The sequence below is a fragment of the Hypanus sabinus genome, chromosome 26, assembly GCF_030144855.1.
Source record: "Hypanus sabinus isolate sHypSab1 chromosome 26, sHypSab1.hap1, whole genome shotgun sequence".
NCBI lineage: Eukaryota > Metazoa > Chordata > Chondrichthyes > Myliobatiformes > Dasyatidae > Hypanus > Hypanus sabinus.
Window position 1 is genome coordinate 44255021 of NC_082731.1, and position 11316 is coordinate 44266336.

Consider the following 11316-nt stretch of genomic DNA (forward strand, 5'->3'; position numbering starts at 1 on the left):
GAAATAGGAGAGGGAGTAAACTATCTGGCCCGTCAAGCCTGCTCTGCCATTCAATAAGATCATGGCTGATCTGACCATGGACTCATCTCCACCCACCTGCCTTTTCCCCGTAACCCTTAATTCCTCTACTATGCAAAAATCTATCCAACCTTGCCTTAAATATATTCACTGAGGCAGCCTCCACTGCAGAATCCACAGATTCACTACTCTCTGGGAAAAGCAGTTCCTCCTCATCTCCGTCCTAAATCTACTCCCCCGAATCTTGAGGTTATGTCCCCCAGTTATCGTGTCACCTACCAGTGGAAATAACTCTCCTGCCTCTATCTTATCCGTCCCAATCATAATTTTAAATGTTTCTATAAGATCTCCTCTCATTCTTCGGACCTCCGTACGATCCCAGGAGACCCAATCTCTTCTCATGGTCTAACCAGAGGAAGAAAGTGAAGCCAGAAAAAATTAACTCATTAATTTCCTAAACCTCTGGTCAACCCTCTGAGCTTCACACGTGAGAGATTTTATTGAGCCCTGGTGCATACGACAATATATTAACCCTTAGATTCGGAGCTGGGAAATCTGGGTACACTGGTGGAATCACAAGACCCGCCTCCCACCATCCCTGCTCTCATTGGTTGCCCAAAATGCCCGTCATTGTAATGCCTCATCTTCCCTGATTGGATGACTGTTGGCCCACTGGAACAAAAATCTTACAACCCGGTGTCCTATTGTTCTTAAATCTGGATGTACAGTATCTGGCTCATTCACTGGTCCAGAGTGGAAGCCAAAGGTCCTGAGGGTGGGTACGGCCAGAGGCAAGGTCCAAACTGCAAGCTAGCTTGTGGTGGTGGAACACCAGACATCAGGAATGAGGGTGGAGTTGGGATCTGGAGTGCTTCTACATTTCCCACTGCCTATAAACTCACAAGTTTCACTGGGAAATGGATTGTCCTTCTGCATAACATGTAATGGAAGTGCCAAAAAACGTGCTTGGTGAGTAACCATAGAACATTACTGCACAGAAACAGGCCTTTTGGCCCTTCTTGGCTGTGCCGAACCATTTTTCTGCCTAGTCCCACGGACCTGCACCCGGCCCATATCCCTCCATACACCTCTCATCCATGTACCTGTCCAAGTTTTTCTTAAATGTTAAAAGGGAGCCCGCATTTACCATATGGCAGCTCATTCCACACTCCCACCACTCTGTGTGAAGAAGCCCCCACTAATGTTCCCTTTAAACTTTTCCCCCTTCACCCTTAAACCATGACCTCTGGGTTTTTTTTTTCTCCCCTGGCCTCAGTGGAAAAAGCATGCTTGCATTCACTCTATCTATACCCGTCATAATTTTATACACCTATAACCATATAACAATCACAACACGGAAACAGGCCATCTTGGCCCTCCCAGTCCGTGCCGAACCCTTAATCTCACCTAGTCCCACCTACCCGCACTCAGCCCATAACCCTCCACTCCTTTCCTGTCCATATACCTATCCAATTTTACCTTAAATGACACAACTGAACTGGCCTCTACTACTTCTGCAGGAAGCTCTATCAAATCACCCCTCATTCTTTTACACTCCAGGGAATAAAGTCCTAACCTATTCAACCTTTCTCTGTAACTCAGTTTCTCAAGTCCCGGCAACATCCTTGTAAACTTTCTCTGCACTCTTTCAATCCTTCCTGTAATTCGGTGACCAAAACTGTACACAGTACTCCAAATTTGGCCTCACCAATGCCTTATACAACCTCACAAACATCCGGAATATAATGAGAGTTTATCTAAGGGAATTGGGGGTGCAGGAATTCACATTAAAAGGGTTACTGGGCATGGGTGAGAGGGCACGTCAGGGTACTTTTATCTTTCTTAAGGGATACAGGGGTTTTTGTAGGATATGAGGAATAAGCAGGAATAGGGTACTAGGATAGCCAAAGTGTAGATTAGGGTATGTGTGTGTGAGATTGGGTGAAGGGATTTAGAATGTGAGTCTATCGCACAGTCCGGAGCAGAAGGTGGCGGTAATGCATCATTAAGCTGGGTGCCAACCGCCGTAAAACAAGAAGAAGAATGTCCGGAACTCCAGTGGACAGACACCACTGAAGTCCCCACAGTGCTGTGTTCTCAGAACTTTAACACACGTGTTGTGGAGAGCCGATCCCTCCCCACCGTCGGTAGTATCTACAGGAGGTGCCGCCTGAAGAAGGCAACGTCCATCATCAAAGTTCCCAAACACCCAGACAATGCCATCTACCATCAGGCAGGAAGGAGGTACAGAAGCCTGAAGTCCCACAACACCACAAAGTTTCCCTCTGACTTTTTTTTACAGTTGCACAGACCAACCATCGCTCCGAGCTGGGAACTTTTACTCGGCCCGAAAGCCGTGTGGTGTTTCAAATGTGTTTTTATTTTGGTAATACGCATCTCAGACAAACACAAACCACAACTCACAAGATAAGTAAATGATGTCAGGCAGTCAAAACAACTGACAGGCACAATGGCAAAAGTAAAATGTTTTGACTAGATGGTGTCAGCATTTGAGGGGCCAGAAGATTATTCACAATGAGCTGCTGACTTCCATTCTGTGCCTATTGTTACAATTTGTAGCAATGATGTAACTCGAAACACTCGCAACGTAAATACATTGAAGGCCTAAAATGTTTCAAAATAAAAGTTTTGGTACATTTATTATTTAGGAAATTTAAGGATAATATGAATATATTATTATATTTAAGGCCTAAAATGTTTTTCAAAATAAAGGTGGTACATTTATTACTTAGAAAATTTATAGATAATATGAATATGTTGTTATATCATTTTTGTGGAAAGCCAGGAGAAGAAGAGATCTGATATCATCAATTAAGAAATAGCTGCTAAAAATTTCTTGGACTCGTACTGAGGAAAGAGAAGCTCGAACATCCCGCAGTGTCGGGGAAAAAACATATGGAAGAAGAAGTCGCCATTGACAAGGCATGACTTTCATGAGATACGTCAAGAGATGGACAGGCAAAAGTTTTGGAGAGTTTATTTGAACATCCCAGGTGAAAGGCCATGATCAACCATGTCATACGAGATGGCACATGATGATGGTGGTGTGGATTATGTTCATGATCATATATTTAATTACAGGATATTTCAAAATCATACTGTCACAGATTTCACAATTATGTTAGCTTAATTTCAAAATTACATTTACATTATATAACAAAAGATTCCAGCTGTGTGGCATATTTCATTAGGAACTTGAGAAGATTTGGTATGTAACCAAAAACACTCACAAATTTCTACAGATGTACCCTCACCGTCTGGTGTGGGGGGGGGGGGTGGCATAGGGGCACTGCAGGGGGTGGAAATAAACCGCAGAGAGTTGTAAACTCAGTCAGCTCCATCACGGGCACTAACCTCCGTAGTGTCCAGAACATCTTCAAGGAGCAATGCCTCAAAAAGGCGGCGTCCATCATTAAGGACCCCATCACCCAGTTCATGCCCTCTTCTCATTGCTACCGTCAGGGAGGAGGTACAGGAGCCTGAAGACATACACTCAACGATTCAGGGACATCTTCCCCTCTGCCATTCGATTTCTGAATGGACATTGAACCCATGAACACTACCTCACTACTTTTTTATTTCTGTTTTTCCACTACTTATTTAATTTAATGCTTTATATATATTTACCGTAATTCACAGTTTTTTCCCTATTATATCATATTGTACTGCTGCTGCAAAGACAACAAATTTCACGACGTATACAACGCCGGTGATATTAAACCTGATTCTGAAAACTCTGATTATTGAGATTACACCAGAGGTTCCCAACCTTTGACATGCCATGGACCCCCACCATTCACCAAGGGGTCCGTGGGCCCCAGCTTGGGAACCCCTGCTTCTCTCTCCTCCAGTTCCCGTCCACTCCCCCAGGCCCTACGTGTCACTTAGGTGTCGTTCACAGCTGCGAGTTAACCTCGCGCCTCTGGGATGTGGGAGGGAGCTGGAGCACTCCGAGGAAACCCGTGCAGAATGCGGAACCTCTGTACAGACAGCGCCGCCGAGGTCGGGATCAGACCCTGGCAATGCCACCTGCGAGTCAGTGGCTGCACCACCCAGGGAAGCAGAGCCTGGGTGGTTTCTGTGGGGCCCATTCTGGTCTGACGTCGCCAAATCAAGGCGGCGGGGTCCAGAGGCCCCGGAGCGTAGCGAAGCAGCTGAACCCGATGTGCGGTCGATGGACTTATGACCGAATGAGAAGGGTCGGGTACAGGCCGATCAAGGTGGCGGGGTCCTGGCCTCAGGGCAGAATGAAGCAACTGAACCCAATGTTTGGACAGGTATTTCAGTGCCAGGACAGACTGTGAGGGTCCAGCTGCTTGCCTCTGTGCTCAACTAAGGGTCCGTGGACAATCTCCGTTTGTGGACTTCAGCGTGGAGTGCTAGTTATTGTTTTCTCTGCACGTTGGCTGCTCGACCGGGCCTCACGGCTGCCCATTGGGAGACAAGTCTCAAGGTTGTATAAAGCACACTTTGTTAATAAACGTACTTTGAACTTTAAACAGCAACTCAAAGTCCCCACCCAAATGCTGGTTCTTCGTCACTACCTCCAACGCCGGCGGGTCAGAGGAGATATCCCGGCTCCCGCCAGTTGTCACGGGGTGCACGGATACTCGAGTCTAGGTAACCTCTCCCAACTTGACCCTTTTTGTTTCGGTATTATTGTCACGAAGGTAAGCTGCGCGCTCGATATTTGCCCAGATGCCCATCATTCATACAGATATTAACCTACCAGAGCACCTGGGGATGTTTTCAGTGTGTTTCCTCTCAGATATTTCCAACATCAAATGGTCACCATCCCCAGGCCTGTAACGTAAGATGCACCCACACCGATTACAGCCTCAGTGCGTATGTACTGGTCAATGTTCCAAGTTCAAAGTAAATTTATTCTCAAAGTACACATACGTCACCATATACACCCCCGAGATTCAATTTTTGCAGGCATGCACAATAAACCTCTAGAATAATAACCACAATAGGATCAATAAAAGTCCATTCCAAATTGGGCATTCTACCAGTGTGCAAAAGCCAACAAGCTTTGCAAATATTAAAAGAAAGAACAAATGATTAGGTAATAAATATTGAGAACATGAGATGAAGAGTCCTTGAAAATGAGTCCATTGGTTGTGGGAACATTTCAATAGACAATAGACAAAAGGTGCAGGAGTAGGCCATTCGGCCCTTCGAGCCAGCACCATCATTCAATGTGATCATGGCTGATCATCCACAATCACTACCCCGTTCCTGCCCTCTCCCCATATCCCTTGACTCTGCTATCGATAAGAGCTCTATCTAACTCTCTCTTGAAAGCATCCAGAGACTTGGCCTCCACTGCCCTTTGAGGCAGAGCATTCCACAGATCCACAACTCTCTGGGTGAACCTTCGTTCTAAATGGCCTCCCCCTTATTCTTAAACTGTGGCCTCTGGTTCTGGACTCACCCATCAGCGGGAACATGCTTCCTGCCTCTAGTATGTCCAATCCCTTAATAATCTTGTTTCAATCAGATCCCCTCTCATCCTTCTAAATTCCAGTGTGTACAAGCCCAGTCGCTCTGATCTTTCAACATATGACAGTCCCACCGTCCCGGGAATTAACCTCGTGAACCTACGCTGCACTTCCTCAATAGCAAGAATGTCTTTCCTCAAATTTGGAGACCAAAACTGAACACAGTGATTTCGATCTGGGTGATGAATGATTTCATCATTTCAATGATGGGGCAAGTGAAGTTATCCCCTCTGGTTCAAGAGGCTGGTGGTTGAGGGGTAGTAACTGTTCCTGAACCTGTGGCACAAGTCCCGAGGTTCCTGATGGCAGCGGTGCGAAGACAGCATGGCGTAGGTGGTGGGGGTCCCTGATGATGGACTTGCTTTCCTGTGACAGCATTTCATGTAGTTGCACTCAATGGTGTGGTGGGCCCTACCCGTGATGGTCTGGGCTGTTATGGCACCACACTCACACGAACTGCTCGAGGATCTCCTCAAATCCATGGAGGGCAATGAACAGCCGACCCCTCGGGCTGACGACCCTTCGCCGGGACTGGGAGGGAATCCGGAAACTGAATGGTGTGCATCCGCAGAACCTCGTGTCAATGCTAACGAGCTCTCGGCAGGGGCAGGGGTGACGCGGCAACCTGGGTGCTGCCCGTGTGGCCAGAACGTTTCCCCAGATGCTCCGGCTTTTCCCACTTCCCGAGTAGGTGCGGCTTGGCAGATTAATTGGTGTGTGAGTGACGAATAGACTCTGGGGAGAACAAATGGAGATCATTGTAAATGGGTTCGTAAAACTTCCAAACGAATGTCCTCCCCCTCAGTGGTGCTGCACATTTATTTATTCTGATACACGTGACGTAGACCTTTCCAGCCACACTGCCCAGCAACCCCCCAATTTAACCCTCGTCGGATTGATTTATAAAATGCAGCGTGAAAAAAAAACCCCTCTGGCCCTTTGAGCTGTCCTGCCTCGCTTTACACTGATTTACCTCTAGCCTAACCACGGGACAACTTACAGTGTCCAAACAGTACGTCGTTGGACTGTGGGAGGAAACCCACGCGGTCACGGGGAGAACGTATAAACTCCTCACAGGCAGTGGCTGGAATTGAACCTGGGTCACTGGTACTGTAAAGCATCGTGCTGACCACTGCGCTACCGTGCTGCCCCAGGACTGGAGAAGGGTCTCAGCCTGAAACATCGACTGTTTATAGACACTGCCCGATCTGCTGAGTTCCTCCAGCATTTCGTGTGTGTTGCTTTGGATTTCCAGCATCTGATAATTTCCTCGTTTGTGACATGATGCCGCCCCCATGGTCCTGAGCTCTTCAACCTACCTCTTCCATTACTGCAATATTACTATTTCTATTTGCGCTGCATCGGTACTCTCCTGTACTGTTCCATCTAACACAATTCTGCTGCATCTCGTCCTACCATGCACAGTGTTTACACTGCAATGGATAGCCCAGTGAAGTCCATCAGAGGAAATCCTCTTCCCACCACTGAGCACATTCACCAGGAGCGCGGCACCACAAAGCAACAACCCCCACCCATCCAGGCAATGCTCTCTTCCCCACCGGGAATGAGGTACAGGATCCTTAGCCCCCTGCACCAGTGTGGAGAACTTCATTCTCCACTACCTCGAACTGATTCCACAACCTGCAGCCTCAAAGGCTCTACATTCACGTTCTCAGTATTATTTTTAAAAATTTGCATACTTTGTCCTTTCTGCAGGTTGGCGGCTCTTGTCAGAACTTATGTACAGTTTTTCCCAAGTTTTAGTGGGTTTCTTTATATTCCTGGAAATGCTTGCAACAAAATGAAGCTCAAGCTGGTCTTTGGTAACGTACAACTAGTGGCCACTTCACTGTGTACCTAATAAAGTGGCGACAGAGTGTGTGTTCACGGCCCCCTGCTGCTGTAGCCCATCCACTTCAAGGTTTGACACGATGTACATTTGGAGAATGCACACCACTGTTAAAACACATTTATTTGAGTTACTGTCAACTTGAACCAGTCTGGCCATTCTCATCTAACCTCTCTCAATATCAAGGCATTTTCGCTCCCTAGGTGTCCTTAGCTTCTCCCACCCTTAACGAGGCATTTTTGCCCAAAGATCTGCTGCTCGCTGACTTTCTATTTTGGACCATTCTCCGTAAACCCTAGAGACTCTTGCGTGTGAAAATGCCTGGAGTCAGCAGTTTCTGAGATACTCAGACCACCCCATCTGGCACCAGCAATCATCCCACGGTCAGTGACTTAGATCCCATTTCCTCCCCATCTGGTGCTGGTCTGAACCTCTTGACCATGTCTGCATGCTTTTATGCAATAAGTTGTGGTCACATGATCGGCTGATTGGATAGTTGCATTAACGAGCAGGTGTACCTAATGAGGTGGCTGATGAGTACTTTGATAATACATTTCCTTTAATCTTAATTGTATGTAAGCAAGGAAGTTCATTGCACTCCATTGTTCAGGACATAAATCTGATGTATAACTGTGCTGAAACCTGGCCATTTTCAGGAATTATTGGAGAGCTCCTAGCTGGGCTAACAAGATCTATTCAGCTGCATTTACAAATCTCCTGGCGGGTGTCACCTGGCACCTGACACTCTAGTGCAGGTTAGTAATTAAAATTTGAGCATCTCAGGGGTGTTTGGTTACTCCAGTGTTCCACAACAAAAGGCATACGCTCCATCACCGATGCGAGTGTGCACAGGTTTGATGCTGCACTATTCCAGACAACAACACAGATAAAGTACAACTGCCCCGGACAGATTGCATGTCCTGGAACAAATTACTTGGCCTGTCTGATCCATTATTGCTCCGCACGAACTCGTTCCACCTCCTCCCCATCTCACCCATCGCCAATTCAAACACCCAACGCCCCTACGTATCAAAAAAAGATGAGGGGCCTTTGGAATGGCCCCCCTCATCCGAAACAGAAGCTGCGAACTTCAGAAGTTGAGTAACTCTCTCAGCGAGTCACTGCGAGAGTTTAGAATGCAAGACATTTAGCCATCAAGTTTACATGCTGTCCCGGGTTTACCACAGCTCAGTGACTTCTGTACTCGGAGAGTGGTCGCTGTGTGGAACGAGCTTCCAGTAGAAGTGGTAGAGGCAGGTTCGATATTGTCATTTAAAGTAAAATTGGATAGGTATATGGACAGGGAAGGAATGGAGGGTTATGGGCTGAGTGCAGGTCAGAGGGACTAGCTGAGAGTAAGCGTTCGGCACGGACTAGAAGGGCCGAGATGGCCTGTTTCCATGCTGTAATTGTTATGTGGTTATAGGGCACCCCAACATCAGAACAAGCTAGTAAATTAAGTTTGAAAGCCCAATCTAAGGGAACAGCTTCTCCCCCTCTGTTGCTAACAAAAAGGAAGACTACCTCTCACAAACCGCCCACCCATTGTCCACCTCCAGAACACCATCAGTGACACCTCTGCTGCCATTATCCTCAACACTGGTGCTCCACGAAGCTGTGTCCTCAAGCCCTCGACACTGTGTGCCCCAACTCTGTTCTGTCTCCATCTGCACAGGAGCTCCCAACCTGGAGTCCATGACCCCTTGCTGAACGGTATCGGTCTATGGCCTGAAAAAGGATGGAAACCCCTGGTCTACGCATTAGCAAATGGCACCGCCATAATGGGCTGAATCTCAGATAACGATAATTCCCAGTACGGGAAGGAGGAGAGCTGTGTGACGTGGTGTCATGACAGCAACATTTCCCTCAATATCAGCAGAAGAGCTCGTCACTGACTTCAGGAAAGAGAGTGTCACTCCTGTTTACATCATGGTGTCTTTTAAGAGAGTTTAAAGATAGGTACACGGAGTTTAGAAAAATAGAGGGCTATGCAGTTGGGAGATTTTAGGCAGTTTCTAGGGTAGGTTACATGGTCAGCACAACAATGTGGGCCGAAGGCCCTGTAATATGCTGTGGATTGCTATGTATGCAAACGGGCTGAGGTTGAGATGGTGGAAAATTTCATGTTCCAAAAGTGCAAACATCATCAATAGTGTCTCCTGGTCCTTGAAAGCACTCCAGCAACCAGTGCCAACCCTTCCTGGGGGGGTTCCAACCTCTCCCACCCCAACAGATATTTATAGGTGACATCACAGACTTGCCCCTTCCCACAATCGGAAGCATTGCAACAACCATCATCCGGGCTATACCGATTTCTCTCGGTGGGTATGGAAGCCTGAAGTCCCACACCACCAGCTTCATGAACCGCTAATTCACTACTTCAACCACTTGGTTCTCGAGCAGACACTACCATGGTACAGCAACACCAACCACTTTGCACTGTCATGGATCTTTTGTGCTAAATTTGCTTCCCTTGTTTGGGGAAAACTGTCCACCTTCTGATTGAATTTTTCTTGCAAACGTTGCTGACACCACACACACAAAATGCAGGAGTAAACCCAGCAGGTCGAGTGGCGTCTATGGAAACGAACAGCCAGCCAGCCTATCTGGGTCCTTCAGGTCCGCAAGAATCTGCAGAGCCCCGGACTCAGCCCAGTACATCATGGACATGCCCGTCCTCACAAGCGGAGGGACCTCCAGGAAGGATCCATCATCCGGGCTATGCCTTCAGGATCTCTGCCTGAAACGCCGGCTGTTTATTCATTTCCTGCAGAATTTTGTGAGAGCTGCTGTCGATTGCCAGCACCTGAAGCTTTCTCATGGCGATTACCTGACGCCATGCACCCATATGCAAAAGCTTTTCCTTGCATGCACTGCACTCGTGCACATGGCCATAAGCTCAGCTCTATTTATTGAGATACAGCGTGGAATATGCCCTTTGAACCAGAAACCCACCCACTTAATCTTAGCCTAACCACGGGACAATTTACCTACCGACCGGTACTTCTTTGGGTGAGTGGGAGGAAACCGGAGCACCCGGAGGAAACCCGCACAGGGAGAACAGACAAAGTCCTTGGTCACCGTTGGCTTTGAATGAGGCTTGCATCTCCTCTATCGGACCAGGGACCGATCATCCTGCCCAATATTACAGCAGGAGTGACGAACCTTTTTGAGAGCATGTGCCCAAATCAGCAATAATAACTCTTCCACGTGCCATTGCAATTTTGAGCAGAGATTTTCAATTGAGTTTCATGAATTAGTGACAATAATGACAGACAGCTTAAGGGTTAAGTTCCTTAGAAAACCAGCTAATAGAAAAGACAATTGAAAAAAAATATTTCTAAACAATAGTTTTTGTTGGGTGGCAGGATGGTATCTCTACTAAAGGAGGTGTAAGGTGCTCCTTCCCTCCGCTAGCCTGCAGGTCACCCTTGGGCAAGGTGTAGCACCTGCTTAGCCCCCGATCAGGGTCGTGTGAAGCCATGGGAGCAGGTGGTGGATGGTCGTACGAGCAGCCGGTGCAGATGACAAGTCCTGGTTATGTGACCACAGACGTCAGGCAGACAATCTCTGAAGAGTATTGATAATGACTGGGCTCACCCATCTTGTAAAGACACTGCCCAGAAGGAGGCAATGGCAAACCACTTCTGTAGAAAAATTTGCCAAAAACAATCATGGTCGTGGAAGACCACGATCACCCACATCATACGACACAGCAGATAACAAATAAATGAAAGGTTTTGAAATTTGGAACATAAACATTTGTAATAACCAATCATTCAACGTCACACATTCTCACTGGTGTGAGGCGTATCCTGTGAAACCATCACACAGTTCTCTCGCGCCATTAAAAAATTGTTTGCTGCTTCATTTGGCAATAATCATTATGAATCTTCTCATCACGCCTGGGGATTGAGGGGCAGG